The sequence below is a fragment of the Stenella coeruleoalba genome (genome assembly GCF_951394435.1).
Source record: "Stenella coeruleoalba genome assembly, chromosome: 11".
Lineage (NCBI taxonomy): Eukaryota > Metazoa > Chordata > Mammalia > Artiodactyla > Delphinidae > Stenella > Stenella coeruleoalba.
Window position 1 is genome coordinate 45,727,365 of NC_137157.1, and position 19,606 is coordinate 45,746,970.

Below are 19,606 nucleotides of genomic sequence, written 5' to 3' on the forward strand. Positions count from 1 at the left end.
CACATTCAATAGATACCAAGCGCTGGAAACGTGGGGATAAATACATATGGCGCCTGCTTTCAAGTAATTCACCACTGAGTTGAGAAGACAGACATGAAAAACAGAAAATTAAAATGCAGGATAATAACAGGGATAAAAAAATGCTGCTAGGGTAAAAAGGAGGGAGGAACTAACTCTGCCTCCGAGAAAGGCTTCACAGAAAAGGTGATATGTGGAGCAAGTTCTTGAAGGCTCAGCATGAGTTTGTTAAATGAAGAGAAGTGGAAGGTCATCCCTGCGAGTGTGATGAGGACAAAGGTAATTTTTTAGACGATGATTAGCATGGTGCTAGCTCAGGGTGAACATGTGTGAATCTTGGGAAACTGGCATAAGGAGAAGCTGGAGAGATACACTAAGGCAGAGGGATTGTGAAAAGGGTGTTATATGCCATCTTACTAAGCTTGGGCTTGATCCTGGGTGCAATAGGGGGTCAGGGCATCTTTAAGCAGGGGAATGATGTCACATTTTATCTTTGGGAAAAGAGAACTTTAGTGTCAGCATGGGGCACTGTGAGAGCAGGAGTCAGGAGTTATCACTGATTTCAGTATATGCATATTTGGGCAAGAGGTGAGAAATACCACAATCAGTATGTAGCACTGGACATGGCGAGGTAGTAGGTGTTAGATTCCTGAGATATTTCAGGGATGGAATTGGCACAACTTCGTGCCTATGATACCTACAAGGGACAGAATGGTTGTAATGTCTTTGTTGCCTTTAGCCTGGGAGGCTGGGCAGATGATGATTATTTCCTGAAAAATGTTGTTACCATTTTTGAGTCCTTATTTGTGCCAGGTGCTGTGCTAGGTGACTTAAATGCATCTTTTAAAAAATTTATCCCTGTCAACAACTTGTAGGGGAAATATAATTATCCTCTTTTAAACAAATAAGGAAAGTGAGGCTCAGAGAAATTAAATAACTTTCCAAAGTTTCTTTTCCATTAAGTGGCGAAGTTGACATTGAATCTGTGGTCCAATAGGACTCCAAAACCACACTTTTAAGCCCCGGAAGAGGATCAGGCTTTGAAAAAAAAGATAATAAATTTAACTTTGGATACGTCAAGTTTGCAGTTGAAAAAAGTTTTCAAAAATCACTTAGGGTGCTGACTATAACATGGACTTTTACAGCTTCAAATCTTTCTTGTGGACTCTTTGATTTAAGCCAGACATAAATTCTTGATCTCAGGCTTGATGCAATGGCCTCTGTGTTTGTGTTGCTCTCTCCCAATGGTAGATCACATGCAGGGCTCAGAAAACCCAAAATTCAGGAGCTGTGACAATGTCCTAACCAATTACGGTGGCAAATATTTTTGGCAGGTGATTTCTAAGGTTCTTTATTCTACTTGAGCTTTTTCCAGTCACGTAATGGCTGAAATTTAATGCATTTTGAAGACATAAAAGACTTTTCCCCCTTTTATGAATGATATTACCCAAGTAATTAAAACTTTTTTCCCCTTATAAACTGTCATTTTTCTTCATCTTTCTGTTTCATCAGGCCATAATGTAGTTTCTGAAGGCATTTTATAAATGTTTCTTTGATAAGTCAGTTACAAGAGGAACGAATACAAGCTAGTTGTAGAAATATTGAACATAAACAATTATAGAACACAATTCAAATCATGTGCAACCCCTCTACTTGAACATAAGAGCTGTTAACATTTTACCTATTTCATTTCAGTGTTCTTAGTACATATATATATATATATTTTACCCAATTGTGGTAGTTTTCCACTTATAATGGGAAAATATTATCCCTCATTAATAATATTTGTAAATACCAGTTTTTTTTTAATGTCTTCATGATGGTTTATTCTCCCTATCCCACAGATAAGGGAATTGGTGCTCAAAGAACTTGAAAAACTTCCCTAAGTATGAAGCAGATTTGACCCCGTTCTATACACTATGTGACCTCTCAATTTAGCAAGGAGGATTCAAGGTTGCGAGAAATGACCAGACTAGAATGCAGGGTATGGGAAGTTCGTTAGGAGAAATTCAGAGGTTATAGGAGCTTGGAGGCAGAAGGGAGCATGTCCTGCTGGTAGAATTAGGGAAGGCTTTATGGAGCAGCCTGCATCTGAGATGCGTCTTAAAGCAAGGGCAGTCATTTGACATTGGAGAAAGATATTTAAGAGCAGGGAACAGTATGAACATAGGGATGATGGCAGGAAAGCTTGGAACCTATTTGGGAAATTGTGTTTAATTCAAACTTGGTTGACTTTTGGGCTTTTAAAAAGTTTTTGCGTGCAAAGCTATAAAATTGAAAGTTAGGAGAAGATTGAATTAATTTCAGATAGATGGATGGGTAGGAAAGGAATTATGTCGTAGGAGCCTAACTTTGGCATTGGGGCCTGGGGCTGATTGAAGGGAGAAGGTGGCAGAAAGACTACTGATTCAGTGTATACTTATTGGGCACTATTATATTCTGGGTATACCAGCTAGAACAATACAACAGACAAAGTTTCCAAGCTGGCTGGTTGAGAGAAAGGTGGTGCTATTAAAAAATGAGCAGATGAGGGAAAGAAAAGTCCAGATTTGGGTACGTTGAGTTTGGGTGGCCCAGGACTCAACTGGATATTCAGGCTGGTTCTTCAGAGAGAGGGGAGGGATAGACGTCCATATGTTTGGGAATTCTAGCTGATGAGGTGGTCATGGTTGATACTGATATTGAGAGGTGATGGATGTAAGTGTGGGAACTGGTGGAGTTGTGGAGGAAGGGATTGTAGATAAATATCTTACATTTACTGACTATTCATCAGGCACTGTTCTAAGCATTTTGCAGGTATTATCTCATTTAATCCTCAAAACAACCCTATGAGGTAGTTACTATTTACTTCCCCACTTTGTAGATACCCCCATTTTACCTAGCGATATGGGTTTGCTTCCAGACGACTGCAATATAGCAAGCCACACAAATTTTTTGGTTTCCCACTATGTAAAAATTATGTTTATACTATGCTGTAGTCTGTTAAGTGTGCAATAGCTGTATGTCTAAGAAGCCGATGTACATATCTTAAAAAATACTTTGTTGCTAAAAATGGTACCCATCATTTGAAACTTCAGTGATTCATAATCTTTTTGCAAGTGGAGGGTCTTGCCCTGATGCTGATGGCTGCTGACTTTTCAGGGTGGTGGTTGCTAAGGGTTGGAGTGGCTGTGGACGTTTTTTAAATTAAGACAACAGTGAAGTTTGCTGCATTGATTGACTCTTCCTGTCATGAACAATTTCTCTGTAGCATGTAATGCTGTTTGAGAGCATTTACCTACAAGCAGAACTTCTTTCAAAATTGGAGTCAGTCTTCTCAAATCCTGCTGCTGCTTCGACACCTAGATTTATGTAATATTCTAAATCCTTTGTTAACAATCGATTAAATTCACCTTCTCATATGGGTACAGTTCATGCACCCAAAACAATTAGAGTAGTAACATCAAAGGTCTCTAGTTAAAGGTCGCCGTAACAAATATAATAATAATGAGAAAGTTTGAAATGTTGCAAGAATTACCAAAATGTGACACAGAGACACAAAGTGAGCAAATGCTGTTGGAAAAATGGCGCTGATAGACTTGCTTGACACAGGGTTGCCACAAACCTTCAGTTGTAAAAAATGCAGTATCTGCAAAGTGCAATACAACGAGATATGACTGTATAGACGAGGAGACTGAGGCCCAGGATCACACAGCTGGAGAATGTTAGATCTGGGATTTGACCTCAAGCGGGCTGACTCTAAACCTGTGTTGTCAGGCTCTCCTTTCTGCTTCCCAAGGAGAAGAGAGAGAGAAGACAAATCTGAGAAATCTCAACACTTCGAGGAGAAATCAGGAAGAGGAGTCAGCAGAGACCAGAAAGGAACAGTTACAAAAGGGCATTAGAAGGAAGCCCAGAGAGGCTGTCACCAGGAGGATGGGTAGGCACGGTGTCAAACACTATAGGCGCATCTGTTGAAAGGCACATCATTGTGGGTATGAAGCAGGTGTCAGTGAAACACTAAGGCTGCATCTTTGTGGTTTGAAACAAGGTTTTTGTTCAGTTACTTAGCCAGGAAGAATATGCAGAAGAAGTATGGTTATTAAGCAACTGGTACCTGGTTGGTTGATCATGGTCTCTATCTACATTTACATATTCTTAGTTTTCAATACCAGGACTAATCACTTATTAATGGAAATCTGACATAACCTCACCCACTAATAATTTTGAGTAGCTGGGGGAATAACTCATTTGAGGGAGAGAAAAGTCTGGCTCATATGCTTTTTGCTGAAAAGAAATATGTTTACTAATTTAGAGTACGAACAAAAGAGAAAACTACTCCTGGAATTGGGTTTAACAAAATTGTGTCAACTTAAACACATGCCTGAAGGAAAGTTACAAGTGACTTACAATTATTATTTCAGTGGTTTTATGAGTACATGTGTAGTTCCAGAACCACCTTCCTTAAGGCTATCCTCTTAATTTAATTCAATAAGAATTTATTGCCCACTATTACAGAGTTAAGCTGTGCCAGGCACAAAGAGTGCCCTAAAAGGGATATTTACTTATTTATGGAATAAACATTTACTGAGAACTTACTTGGTTTGGCACTGTGTTTGGTACTGAGGCTAGAATGGTGAGTAAAATGGAAATGGTCCCTGATCTCCTGGAGCTTCTGGTCTAGTGGGAGTGATAGACATTGATTAAAACCAGACACACCACAAATAAGTACTCGTTTACAAACTGATCTGAGTGCCATGAATGATCTTTTTGGGAAACAAGATTTACCAATGAGAGAATAAAATAAAATGACATGCAAAAATGAGTGGCATTGCCTAGAATGATGTTTATACCATTAATTTGTTTAGTAATCTCTCTTTTAATAGATAGATGAAGTAAACACTATTCCGAACACTAATAAAATTATTATCCTTCTCAATTAATATGAGTAATTGAGTTTTACTCAGTTGAGTTTTACAGTTTTACTTTCATTCACCCTTTTCCTGTAGGCATTGTTTATATCTCTCTCTGTTTTTCCTTTGCTTGTAAAACTGTATAATTGTGATGGCAGCTCATTGGTCTGTAGGTTCATGCTAGTGGCAGGCAAACGAGGACGATGGAGGAGGAATCATATTAATGAGAGTTTTAACACTTCAATTTTGAGGCTGTTTTGAGTGTTGTAAAGGTGTGTGTGTCGTCTCCAGCAAGGGGACAGGTGGCTATACTAAGTAGCTGAACTTCCTCAGATACATACTCGGTTGAAATCTCTTAAAAAGAGAGATCAATGTTTTCTACGGTGTTAAAAAATTTCTTGCGTGACCACTTTAGTGCCAAGTCACTGTGGACAGTCAATTGTTGATCGACATTAATGTTGACTTCCAACGTTGGCTTGAGCCGTTGGTTTGTCTGTATATGAAATGTCAGAAGAGGTGTTGTTTTTCCAGGAAATTCAAAACCTTTGAGAATGTGCTTTTCATTTCATTTCCAAATGCTTTTCAACCTTCACACTGAGCTTGTACTCATAGCCCAGGACAGAACATGTGGCAAAAATCTGGCAAATCTTTTTCAGAGGAAGAGATGTATTAGTTACAAAGAAAGAAAAAGTGAATATCACAGACTTTGGAAATGGAGAAAAGCTAAAAGAAGAGGCCATCTTGAAAATAAAATACAGCTTATTCTGAGGTATAAATGGAAAATATAATATGATTTCTAAAATTGTCTTTCTTTAGAAACTGTCAAGATAGGCAACTCTTTTTCACTAAAAGTCCTTTAAAAGTAGAGTGTTTGTTTATTTTACATAATGTGGGTAAGACAAAGGGAATTTTAAAAAGTTATAAAAAGTCTATGATGGAAGAGTATTAAAAAGAGTAATTCCTTAGATGGTAAAGTTAGAATAGTAAAGGAAAACATTTATTCTAATAATAATATTTAGTTACTATCTCTGGCTGGTAGAACTTCAGTTCTTATGTCAATTTACTGGCCATAGCTCTAGGATGGCTTTTTATAAGAATCAGGATTTCTTGACATACTAGAGGATAGTAAAAACAAAAACCAAACACTAAAACCCCAAAAATGCGGTTAACAAAAATTTGTGATGGAATTTCACATGTCCTGTGATTTCTTCCCCTGTTGGATGTTTCACTTAAGGTTCCAGGTTCTAGGATGAAGAAATGGATTCTTTTCATGTTATTGAAAACTCTTAGGAAAAAGGGGAACTGCTTCCTGACTTCTAATTTAAATTCTTATGTATATTAACTATAATTCCCCCAAAGTGCTGTTTTGCAAAACACATATTAGGTAGTTACCCCCAAAGAGAAACAAGAATGGAAATCCTTAGAGGGAAAAGAGCAGCATATGACTGAGGTTTAAGTTCTGGTTTGATGTATAAACTAAACTTAGTGTGGTGCTATAAAAGGAATGTGTTTGCCTGTAGTTTATATTTATCTCTGAGTAAATATACATACATATATATATATATATATATATATACACACACACAGAGTATATACACAAACAGATGATGTTAAGGGACCAACTATTTTACACGCTATATAATAGAATTTGTTTCATAAGCAAGTTAAAATTTAAAATTGATCAACTTAAATGCCAAAAGCCTTAAGGCTTTAATTATATTTAGGAGGTTAATTAACATTGTATTCTTAGCCTAGGAAAACTAGCCCTTCATCATTTTCACTTGTTCAACAAATATTTATTGAGTACTTGCTATGGCAAGATGGCGTTCTTGGTTCTGGAGACAGAGCAACCAAACAAAATAGACACAAATTCTTGCCCTTTACATTCCAGAGTGAGTGTACATTCTAGACAGGCACACAATGAACAAACTGATAATTAAAATACATAGAATGTCAGGTGATAATTAGCAAAAGTAAAGCAGGAATGGGGAGGTAGGGAGGGTGAATTGCAGTTTTAAGTAGAATGACCAGAGTAGGGTTCAAAGAGAGGTGACATCTGGATAAGACCTGAAGGAAGTAAGAGAGTGGGTCGTGCAGGCGTCGGTGCAGAGGACCTTTCTGTGAAGAAGAAATAGCAAATGCAAGGCCTCTGAGTGGCAGGGGCAGGACTGCCATGTTTGAAGGACAGAGAGGAGACCAGTGCAGCTTGAGTGCCCTGAAGACAGAAGGCAAGGCTACTGTAATCCGGGTAATGGTTTGGGCCAGGGTAGTAGCAGTGGAAGTGACGACAAGTGGCTGGTTTAGGGGTTAGAGTCTGGAGATGTTCTGAAAATAGAGCTGACAGAATTTGCTGATGGATTGGATGTGGGGTTTGTGAGAGGGAGGGAGGAATCAAGGAAGAATTCAAAGTTTTTGACCTGAGCAACTGGAAGGATTGAAGTTGCCATTAATTGAGATGGGGAAGACTGCAGGAAGGAAAGGTCTGGGGGAAAGAAAAGAAGGTTGGAATTGGACATGTTCATTTTGAGAGCATATTGTATGTCTGAATGGAAACACTGAGTTTGTAGTTGAATATGTATGTCTGGCATTCAGAGGAGAACACCAGGCTGGCAATTTAAAGTTGATAATTGTCGGAACACAGGAGGCATTAAAAATGAGCTTTTCTTTTTTTAACAATAAGATCCTTTCAGAAATTTCTAACTACTTTATAACTGCATGACTTAACCTGGTGACAAAAGCAGTTATTAAAAAGACCACCTTTTCCAAAAAAAGAATAAATAAATAAATAAAATAGAATAAAAGCAACAAGACTTTCTGGGATCATTAAGGGAGTGAGTGCAGATAGAAAAGAGAAGAGACCTGAAGACCAAGCCTGAAATACTCTGAAACTACCCTATAAAAAGTCTACAGTAGAGGTTGAGGCACTGAAGCATTACCAGCAAAGGTTAGGAAGGAGAATGGCCAGTGTGGGAGGAGGAAAATCAGGAGAAAACGGTGTTCTGGAGGCCATGGGAAGGAAATACTTCAAGTGGGAATGAGTGATCAACAGTGAAATATGCTCCTAACAGATTTAAGATGAAAAGGGAGAATTGTCTATTGGGTTTAGCGTAGTGCAGGTCATTAATAAATCTTAGCAAGAGCAATTCTGATGGAGTGATGGGAACAGTCAGTCTACTTGGAGTACATTCATTTAACCTGTTTGAAACAGAAATAGAAGTTATCTAATCTATTTGAGAATGTCTGAGATAAATAAAACAGTCGAAAATATTCTATGTTCAAAAGACCTAAAACAGGCTTTCAGATATTGAAACAAAAAATAACAACGGACATTTATTCAGAACCTACTCGTGCCAGGTACTACGCAAAAGTGCTTTAGAGGCACGATTTTATCTTTCACAATAAATCTATGAATTAGGTGCTATTATCTTCATTTTATAAGTGAGGAAATTCAAGTTTGCCAAGTTTAAGGGGCTTTGCTAAAGTCATGTAACGAGTAAGTGATAGAGCTGAGGTGTTGGAAATATTTTCATAATACCCTTAAACTGACCAATGATTTTGTTTCTAAGTTATATCTATTGATTTTGGAAACTAACAACCTCATTCTTTAGAAACTATTATTCTTTCGTTTTGTTCATTCCATTTATTTCATGTATCTTTATTTTCCCAATATCTAGCACTTCTGCAATATTGAAAATTTATAACCAGTTTCTTTGATAGTTTGATTTTTTTTTTGATGCAGAAAATTGAATGTCAAAATGTTTCAATTTATAGAATTTGATTGAGGTGGCCAATCATGTTAAAATGTTATCAAAGACCTATATGGGAAAAGAATCTAAAAAAAGAGTGGATATGTGTATAAGTATAACTGATTCACTTTGCTGTACACCTGAAATTAACACAACATGGTAAATAACTATACTCCAATAAAAAACTTAAAAAAAATAAGTAAAACAAGCCAAAAAATGTTATTGAAGAGAAGGTAATTTTCTATTTTTCATACAGAAGTTTTATTTTCAGGAACTTGATTAAATTTTTGGAAGTACATTCTTTTTTTTGATTGAAGGATGGTTGATATACAATATTATATAAGCTACAGGTGTACAATATAAAGAGTCACAATTTTAAAGGTTATATTCCATTTACAGTTATTATAAAATATTTCCTGTATTACCTGTGTTGTACAATATATCCTTGTAGCTTATTTTACACTGAATAGTTTATACATTCTTAAAGTAATGATCTGGAAAGCCACTGAGCATTGAACATGCTCATTTCATGTTCACGACCTCTCCGTGAGGTGGACATTATTATTATCTACATTTTACACTCACGGAACCAGATGTTTGGGGAAGTCAAGTAAATTGCCCAAAGATACGACTTGTACGTGGTGGAGTAAGGATTGACCCTACGTCCTCTGAAATTATAGTCCATGCTCTTTCCACTACAACATGCATGTAAATTTAGTTAATTCCAAAGCTTGGCTTGAAATATTATATCTTTCCTCATCTGTGTAAAATTGATTACCCTCATTTGATGCACCATTGTAATTCTAACAGCTGGTGCAACGAGGGGTCACAATTTTAGGAAGCATGTATACTTTTTAAAATTAAACATGTTTTCTCTGGGAAACATGTGTGTACATTGATTTTTTTCCCCTGTATTAAGAATGGCTCTACATAACTTCAGAGAGGGAAAAGCAGCATTACTGTTTGCTTGGGTATGCTTTTCATAGTTGCTGATTCTTTTTGAAGATGTGGCTAGGATTGGTGTTGGTAGAGAACTAGGGTAAACACAGATTATGCCATGGATTCTGGAGCCTGCCATGAAATGGGCCTGGGAGTATGTCATTGTCTTTCTAGAATGACTCTTATAACTTCCCACCGCCCCTGAACCTCACATTTCATTCACAACAAAATGGATGGTTTCTTTCAACTAGCATGCCCTTCCCACTTCTGCTTTGAGACTCTTTAATCAAGTTTCCACTTTATGACCAGATTGGTCTAATAAAAATGCAACTCTGACAACCCACTTGTATGCTTACAATTCTTCAGTGGCTCCCCGTTACATTTAAAGTAAAATACAACCCCCTTCCTAGAGCCCACAGGGCCTTACATGACCTGGCACTTACCCTACCCTCTAACGTCTTCTAGCACCGTGTTCCCTCTCCTCATTAGGCTCCAGCCCAAGCCTTCTTGAAGTCTTTTCCTGACTCAAGATGCACACAGTAGTATTTCCTCCACCTAGAACATTCTGTCTTCCATTGTCAGTGTAATTGCTAACTCCTCAGAGACTTTCCCTGACCGCCCAATCTAAATTAGATACTCCTGTTATCATTTCTCTAATTACCTTGTGCTTTTCCTTCAATGTACTTATTATAATTTAGGATTACATCTTATTTATATGTTTGTTTAATTTCACCTTTCCCCCACCTGAGTACAAGCCATGAGGACAGTTTCTATACCTGTTTTTTCCCCACCACTGACTAGCTTATAGTAGATATTCAGTAAACTTTCTTGAATAGATAAATGCCCTTTCAAAAGCTGTTTCTCAGCCTGGAATGCAACAAAAATAGCTAACATTTATTTTGCACTAAAATCCTAAGCACTGTGATAATATTACAAATCAGTTGATCCCAGAGCTGGAGCAAAGATGGGAGGTGCAACTAGGTAGCGTGTAATGATAAAGACATTCTATACATAAGATGCTAACTTTTTGTTCTTCTGCTGGATTTCACTGACTGTTTTAAAAGCAATTTATAGGGAAAGAGCACAGAAGTATTCGGTCAAACATCATAGTCTATCCTATTATAATCTAGATATTGTGTTATGGAGAATACAATGTAATTGAAAAGCTGAGATGTGTAAGAGGATCGATGTGGGTTTGTTTTAAAGAGATGAATGCTCATATCAACTTTTCAATCCTTTTGGTGGGGATAGGTAAGGATAAAACTCAACTATCTTTCATTTTCTCTAAATTTGAAAATAGTCTTTCTGCCCTCACAGCTGTTTGTGATTGGGAGCAGAGACCGGATAAAGCTATCGTTTGAGCTCCCCCTGCTGGTCGTGAGTGATGCTTTTACCGGAAGACAGATGAAGAGAGTGCAAGCAGTATGGCTGAAAGGTGGGGATGAAACAACTTTACCGTTGCTGTTACACTCCCCATGGTAAAGGTAGGAAGCACACATGCTAATTTTAAAACAATTTTTAACAGCCATGTTGAGATATAATTTACATGCCATAAAGTTCACCCTCTTAAAATTTACAGTTCAATAGTTTTTTTGTTTGTTTGCTTTTGCGGTACGCGGGCCTCTCACTGTTGCGGCGTCTCCCCTTGCGGAGCACAGGCTCCGGACGCGCAGGCTCAGCGGCCGTGGCTCATGGGCCTAACCGCTCCATGGCTCACGGGCCTAACAGCTCTGCGGCATGTGGGACCTTCCTGGACTGGGGCACGAACCCGCATCCCCTGCATAGGGGGGCGGACTCTCAACCACTGCGCCACCAGGGAAGCCCTACAGTTCAATAGTTTTTAGTATATTTACAGAGCTGTGCAACCATCACCATAATCTAATTATAGAACATTTTCATCACCCTACAAATAAAACTTCTAACCATTACCTATAATTCCTTATTTCTCACTCCATTCTCCCCTGCCCTTAGCGCCTGGCAACCACTAACTAATCTTTCTGTCTCTGTCACTTACCTATTTTGGACATTTTGTGTAACTGGGATCATACAATATGTGGTCTTTTGTGATTGCCTTACTTCACTTAGCATAATGTTTTTGAGGTTCACCCGTATTGTAGCACGTACCAAAGTTTCATTGCTTTTTATTGGCAGATAGTCTCCCACCGTATAGATATACCACACTTCATTTATCTATTTATTAATTGCTGGACATTTGGATTATTGTTTCTATTTTTTTGGCATATGAACAATGCTGCTATGAACATTAGACATTAGTGTACACGTTTTTATGTGGACATGTGTTTTCAATTCTCTTGGGTGTATACTTGAATAGAATTGTTGGGTCATATCTGTTTAACATTTTGAGGGACTGTCAAATTGTTTTCCAAAATGGGTGTACCTTTTTACCTTCTTACACAATGCTCTCTTGGATAGATTTTAAAAGTAGTACTTCAGGGCTTCCCTGGTGGCGCAGTGATTGAGAGTCTGCCTTCTGATGCAGGGGACACGGGTTCGTACCCCGGCCAAGAAGGATCCCTACATGCCGCGGAGCGGCTGGGCCCGTGGGCCATGGCCGCTGAGGCTGCGCGTCCGAAGCCTGTGCTCCGCAACGAGAGAAGCCGCGACAGTGAGAGGCCCGCGTACCGCTAAAAAAAAAGTAGTACTTCAGATAAAGATAACTTCCATTTTAAAAAAGTAGTACTTAAGATAAAGATAACTACCATTTAATAAATGTGCTTTATCAATTACACTTTCTTCTATTATACGTGTGTATTTTTGCATTGTCCCCATTTGCTTTTTTATTGCTGCTCCATCTATCTCTTCTTCATTATACTGTGAAATCTCTCTGGTTTTCTCCCCTGTAAAGATGGGTGATGAGACGATGTCCAGATTCTTGCTCAGCTCAGAAATATTAGGTCAGGATGAAAAACGGAAGTGCTGTCTCGATTGCCTGCTTCCTCAGTGATATTCCTGGAAAACTTCTGGAGAAGCGTATCACAATGGCTTAGACTGTTGATTCTGGAGTCAGACCATCTGGGTTTAGATTTTTGGTCTTACCGCTTTCTCATTGCATAACCTTGGGCAAAGACTTAATTTTCTAACTCTCATGCGTGAAATGGGAATACTAGCAGTAGTAATCTAATGGGATTGTTATGGAGACCGAGTGAGAAAAAATGCTTCACAGAGTGCCTGGTACATAGATCAGGAGCTCTCAGTAAATACTGGCTATTATTGAGTCTATCTTACTCTCAGCTCTCTGAACCTGGCCCTGGAACTACAAATAGGTCTGTAGGTGTAGAGATTGCTCCTGGAATGGGTATTTCATTAACTTGGGGCTCCTGTAGAAAGCAGGAAGAGAACAGGATAAACAATCAAGACGGCTGCTATTTTATCAATGTCTTCAATCAGCGGAATCTTCAATCTATAGCTCTGTCTTCAGATGCAAAGTGCTCAACCGTGGCAAAAATTTTGTGGCATTGAAGGGCTGAAAGATAGTATGAAATAGAAAATTTGCACTTCTTGTTAATTTAACTCCTCTAAAACTTGTTTTGGGGGGCCATCTACCATATTTAAAATTTTATAAAAGCAATGAGCCCCGTCTACATAAAATACTAAAATGTGTATGCACCCTAAATTTGCATAAACTTTCCGGGTAGTCGTGTATTGAAGCATTGAAGGCCATAGGAGTCCATGTTAATAAGCGCTGCATTAGACATAAAAGATTATTTATTTATGTAGCTTCCTTTAGGCATTCTGAAATTCTTTCTTACTTTGAAAAAATTTTATTCCCATTCTTCTCAGAAAACCTGGAAAAATGCATGTAAATCCCGTGCTCACACCATTAAAATGGTCAATCCGTTTCCCGCCCATGCTTTAAAAAATTATACTCATGGGATTTAGGGAAAGATACTATGAATCTTAAGTTCTTGGTACAATAGAGACAAAAATGATACTCAGAGAAAAATGCATGGCTTCCATGTATGTAAAGATTTTTGAGCTCAACTCTGGGATACTAAGGCTGTGTTATGAGAGCCTTGAGCATTTTGTACATGAAGGTAAGAGAGTAGAATGGAGAATGTGATGTCTTTTCTCCACATTGGGATGGATGGGAAGGCAGCACTGAGTGGGACTCTGTGGTCCCTTCTGAGGTTTCCAGAGGCCTGGAGATCTGGGAATAGTCCAAAATCATCTCCCAGATCTTGGAGCTCTGTCAGCTTCTCAGAGACGGAGGGGGTGGACAGTGCCTAGTGCTTTGGGATTCGTCCCTTGATGGCTGAGAAGTTCCCACTTTATCTCTAGAACTTGCAATATAGGGTTGAGATTAGATATGGAACGAAGCACTTTTTTCATCTTTACATAGATGCTGGTAGATGAAGATGGTACCTCAAGATTTCTCCTCTGTTCCACCCTCCTCTTCGACTGCCATTCTATTACCTCCTCAATTCTTCTCTGCTTGCTTTTGTCCTGCCCAGTTCCCAGCCCTGTGTGCACAATGCAGGACTTACCCTTCCTATACCCAGGAGCTCTCGTTGGATCCACTGTCTAGTGTCCGGAGATGTGGCCAAGTTTTCACTCTTCACTCTTTTACCCATAAATTTAAAATAAAACTCTGAATTCTAAATCAAGAAGCTGAATCTCCAGTATGGGAGCTGATAGAAAAAGTTGTATGATCACTTATAAATTGGAATATTTTTGGCTAAATATCTTACATTTGCTCTCAGGAAATTGAAAGTTATAAACTGCAGCTCCAATCTGCTACTGTGAATAAGTTGATAACCAAAGGTTTTATTTTATTTTTTCATGAGGGCTCTTTGGACCTGTAATGCAAGAGGCATTTCAAAGTTTGGATCGCCCTTAAAAAAGAAAATGCCAAGTATGTTAAATTGTGCACTTAGCTTTCAGTGTGGAGGAACAAATCCCAGATTCAATGAACTAACACAAGTTTTCAGAGCTTGAAAGAGCATTTTCAATTAAGACACTGTACTTGCTGTGCACTGGCCGATTCTTTCTCCTGGAAAGCTTTGTTTCTCTGTGAAACTGAAAATCCTGCCATTGATCTGTACTCACAAAACCCTGTTGATTTAAACAGGACTCCCAGAGGTGGAACAACAGCAAAACCAAGAGACTCAATTTACTGAGCTTGGGTTACAGGAAACATATTTAATAGCAGACAGTTCCTGTTTTCATTGTTTTCCATCTAAGTTCCTACAAAATCAGATTGTCTTTAAATAGATGCTGCTGCCATTGGGACAAGGTTCAGTTTCACATCCCTAAAGAAATAAAGAGTTTTGTAAAAATTCACTCTAGCTTGGCCTCACATATAATGGGCTTAGGTCAAGCCAAAAGGATCAAGATGGATATCACGCTAAAACAGTGATAGAATAACGACACCAAAGATGTGAAACACATACTTTTTTAGACTCTTTAATGTAACCCTCAATAACCAAGGAATGAGTGCTGGTGGAAGGAAGTGAAAAGGGATTTCATTTGAGAGCAACCTCTTTTTGTCTTTTTTAGAAGCATAATACAGGTTGGTTTTAAAGACTTCTAAGGAAGAAAAGCAGGGGAAGTAGTTTGAGAAAACCATCACTTAATGATTGATCTCATTGTTTGGAAAGATCCTGGGTTTGGCAGGATTCCTGGAGTTTTGCGTTGAAAGAGATGAACTTTGACCAAACAGTGATAAAGCTAATGCTAATAATGATTATGATGGCGATGATGATGGCTCATATTTATTGAGCACATAGTATATGTCACAGGTCCTATGCTAAGCATTTTCTCTCTCTACAATCTTGTTTAATTTAATAACAATTCATAATGCTTGGATTAAGGCTCTACCCTGGGTGGCCTCATAGTATGATAGTTAAGGGAAGGTACAGGGTTTTAGTTCTTCTCCCACCATGAAATAAGTGACCTCAAGTAAGTTATCTCTGAGTCTTTGTTTCTTAATCTGTACAATGGCACAGTAAGGCCTACCTCATTGGTTTTCAGAAGGATTAAATAACACAGGCCAGCAGTGGAGACAAACAAACTGCCTTACAATTTGAATACAGTGAGATCCATGGGATATGGATTAAAGCACTGGGAGCAGCTTGCGGGAGGATTTTCTGCTCTCCCAAGACTTTGGGGATGCAGGACTCCTGGAGAAGCTGCCCTCTAAGTGGACCCCTGGGCTATGGATGGAAATAAGTCAGGAGAAGCTGAGGGAAGGGTGTGCTAGGTTGAAGGATTAGCATGTTTGTGGGGAATTGTCTGTTGCTGAGCAGCCTTGATGCAGGGAGGGGAAAGGCTGAGAGACGAGCCAGAGAAATAAGCTGACCCAGGTCCTGAAGGCTTTGGATGGTGTGCTAGGGAGTTCGAACTTTCTCCTGAGGTCAGAGGGTAGCTGTTGAAGAGTTTTAAATAGGAGATTGACATCATTAGATTTGCTTTTTTGTGAAGTTCATTCTCTTTGAGATTAAAGATACTGTCTGTCAGGACTTCCCTGGAGGTCCAGTGGTTAGGACTCCACGCTTCCAATGCAGGAGGCATGGGTTTGATCCCTGGTTGGGGAACTAAGATCCTACGTGTGGCGCAGTGTGGTCAAAAAAAAAAAAAAAAAAAAAAAAAAAGTTACTGTCTGTGAACAGAGCCCCTTTCTTGACCTCATGTTTGAGCAAATTCATAACCTTGACCTCTGGTTTGGGGACTGTCATCAAGTGAGCTAGCAGGTGTTTGACTCGCGCTGCTCTGACTGCTGTTATAGCATTTTATTGCTTTGAATTGTTTCTTATCTGAGATAAGTGTGGTGGTTCAGAGGATGGAAGGCTGCATCTCTGCTCGTAGGCATGGCTGTGGTCCATGGGGTGGGCCGCCCGAATACATTTTTTTTCTTTTTTTTTTGACTGTGCCGCATGTGGTATCTTAGTTCCCCGACCAGGGATTGAACCCCGGGCCCCTGGCAGTGAGAGCGCAGAGTCCTGACCGCTGGACTGCCAGGGAATTCCCCTTTTTTTCCTTGAGTTGCCTTGTTTGTGGATTATATACTTACTATATTATATGCAGCTAAAATTTAATCTCAGATTGACTTTCAACTGCTTTCTTCTGGATTGCAACCATTTCTGAGAGGTGGTTAGGCAAAGAGAATCATTTTCTAATGTTAATCTAAGTAAAACAATAGTAAAGAACATTTGTAGACATCCTGTCTCTTCTTACCCTCAACCTGGCTGCTTGTTATTTGAGTAAAACACACAATAAAATCCAATTGCATGAGTAATTTCTTTTGGAGTAGGGAGGGTTATCTGTGCTTCTGCTCGCCTTGAATAGAAAATTGACTCCATTTTATGACAATATTATATTCCCTGAAAAGTCCAAGAAAATCATATTTAAAAAAAATTAGGTAGTAATGTCTTTCTAGGTCATATTTTGTTAAATGATTTGCAATTACTATTTTGTAAAATATTTGTCAAAATATCAACTCCTGCATGGTTACAAGGTTAAAGTTAGATATGACAAGAATAAAAAGGCATGTTAGACTGTTGGATTTCTGGTGAAGCAAGCATTTAAATATTGAAATCAGGTGACTGCTTATTTAGAACTCCAGATGTTCTATACTTGTGGTAAAATTAGAAAGTTGTTAATATATCCACTAATAATAATCTGTGCATAGTGTCCAAAGGGTAAATAATTATAATTTAATTTTAAGAGAAATTAAGTGTCAGAGGACTATGATAAAACTTTTATTGGAAAATTTTAGAATTTCTTAAGAAAGAAAAATATGTATAATGGAAATTAAATATATTTGCTTTGAGTTGTTCGTGAAGTGACTTAGCACTCTTGGAGCATTTTATGTTTTACTAATGCTGTTAAATCCCATCTGGTGTTTGTAAAGTCTTTTACTATCCCCTGCTGGGACAGGCAGACATTGGTTTGCATGACTGTGTGTTCCCAAAATATTTTTAAAAAGTATCTAGTGGATTTATACCAACTGTAGCAGGATGATAGAAGACCACATTTCCATTATAATGCCTTCAGAAATGGAGACAAATGTCATCAGGTCACAAAAGATCCATCAGTTTTACACTGTGTGACATTTGGGGAAGAATGTGAATGATTAGTGGTTTTCAAAAGTTGTTTGGAATTCAATATCCTGTGTAGATATTACTTGAAAAATATTTATAGGTTCTGAGTCAGTGAGATGCAATTTATTCCTCCATGGAATTCATTCTAGAATGTGTGGAATATTGCCTTGAACCTTAGTTGTTCCGATATATTCCCTGGAAATATCATTATTGTCAACAAACAGGTTGTTCTGCCTCCTTGAGTGCTTTTTATTGTATTTTGACCACCCAACATCTCTGGAAGTCAACAAAATCTTTGTGTAGAGAGAAAATAATTTAATTCAGCAAGAATTTATTGAATAACTTCTATATTTAAGACAGTCTGATAGGCATAGGGAGGAATGAAAAAGAATTAGACACCATCACTATCTTCAGACAATTTATAGTCTAGATAAAAAAGAAGATAAGCTAAGAGTCAGGAGAGCCAGATGAAAAACAAGGTAAGTTAAGTTTCCAAAATGAAATATAATAAAGATGTTATACTAACACTGAGAAAGGATTGATTAAATTTGATTGTGTGATTTAAAAAAAAAGCACCATGGTGAAAATAAAATAGGCCTTAAAAGGTAAGTGTACTTTTAATTTAAAGGAGGTGGTAGGTAGAGGTCAATATAGGTAAAGTAAGTAGCACATGTTAAAATTTATTATATTCGGTGGGAATGTAAATTGATACAGCCACTATGGAGAACAGTATGGAGATTCCTTAAAATACTACAAATAGAACTACCATACGACCCAGCAGTCCCACTCCTGGGCATATACCCTGAGAAAACCATAATTCAAAAAGAGTCATGTACCACAATGTTCATTGCAGCTCTATTTACAATAGCCAGGACATGGAAGCAACCAAGTGTCCATCGACAGATGAATGGATAAAGAAGATGTGGCACATATATACAACGGAATATTACTCAGCCATAAAAAGAAATGAAATAGAGTTATTTGTAGTGAGGTGGATGGACCTAGAGTCTGTCATACAGAGTGAAGTAAGTCAGAAAGAGAAAAACAAATACCGTATGCTAACACATATATATGGAAGCTAAAAAAAAAAAGGTTATGAAGAACCTAGGGGCAGGACAGGAATAATGATGCAGATGTAGAGAATGGACTTGAGGACACGGCGGGGGGAAGGGTAAGCTGGGATGAAGTGAGAGAGTGGCACGGACATATATACACTACCAAATGTAAAATAGATAGCTAGTGGGAAGCAGCCGCATAGCACAGGGAGATCAGCTCAGTGCTTTGTGACCACCTAGAGGGGTGGGATAGGGAGGGTGGGAGGGAGATGCAAGAGGGAGGGGATATGGGGATATATGTATATGTATAGCTGATTCACTTTGTTATAAAGCAGAAACTAATACAGCATTGTAAAGCAATTATACTCCAATAAAGATGTTTAAAAAAATTTATTATGTTCCAAGATAAAGTCATGTAGAAGTCAGAATGCAGTGAAAAGAATTAGTGGCTAGACATCTGAATTTTAATCTTGGCTCTGGAACTAACAGTGTAAACTTAGGCAATGCTCAGCTAACATTTATTGAGTACTTATTCTCAGTCACTGCTTTACCTCCTGGAGTTACAATGCTGCTGACAGTCAGGGTATCTAATAGTACGCATTTTAGCTGGAGGAAATGAGAAGAAATAAATACAAAAATTAATGGAAAAAAAGAAAACAGCAGGTAGTAACTAGTACTGTGATAAAATAAAACTGGGTAATGTGATAAGGAGATAAGAGTGGGCTGCTTTAGGCTATCATGAGAAAGGACCCATCTGAGGAGGAGGTGACATTTCAGCTGAGACCTGAATGACAGTGAACTTTCCATGTGAAGGTCTGTGTAAAGATAGTTCCAGAGCAGTAGCAAATGTAAATATCATCTTTCTATTCCTCACTCCCCCAGACTCAAGAAGAAGA

The 19,606-nt window shown here is 38.3% G+C and overlaps 1 protein-coding gene across 5 annotated transcripts in view; it reads left to right on the plus strand.

The window, feature by feature from the left end:
* The window catches only part of TSPAN8 (tetraspanin 8), a 250,353-nt gene that overhangs the window by 7,482 nt on the left and 223,265 nt on the right, over positions 1-19,606 (plus strand). For 4 of the 5 annotated variants that reach the window (XR_013830424.1, XR_013830425.1, XR_013830426.1 and 1 more), the window contains exon 3: positions 10,913-11,079. The gene's annotated coding sequence lies outside the window, so the exon portion shown is untranslated. Of the gene's footprint in view, positions 1-10,912; positions 11,080-19,606 lie in introns of those variants that run through there. The other variant, XR_013830428.1, reaches the window with a different exon arrangement.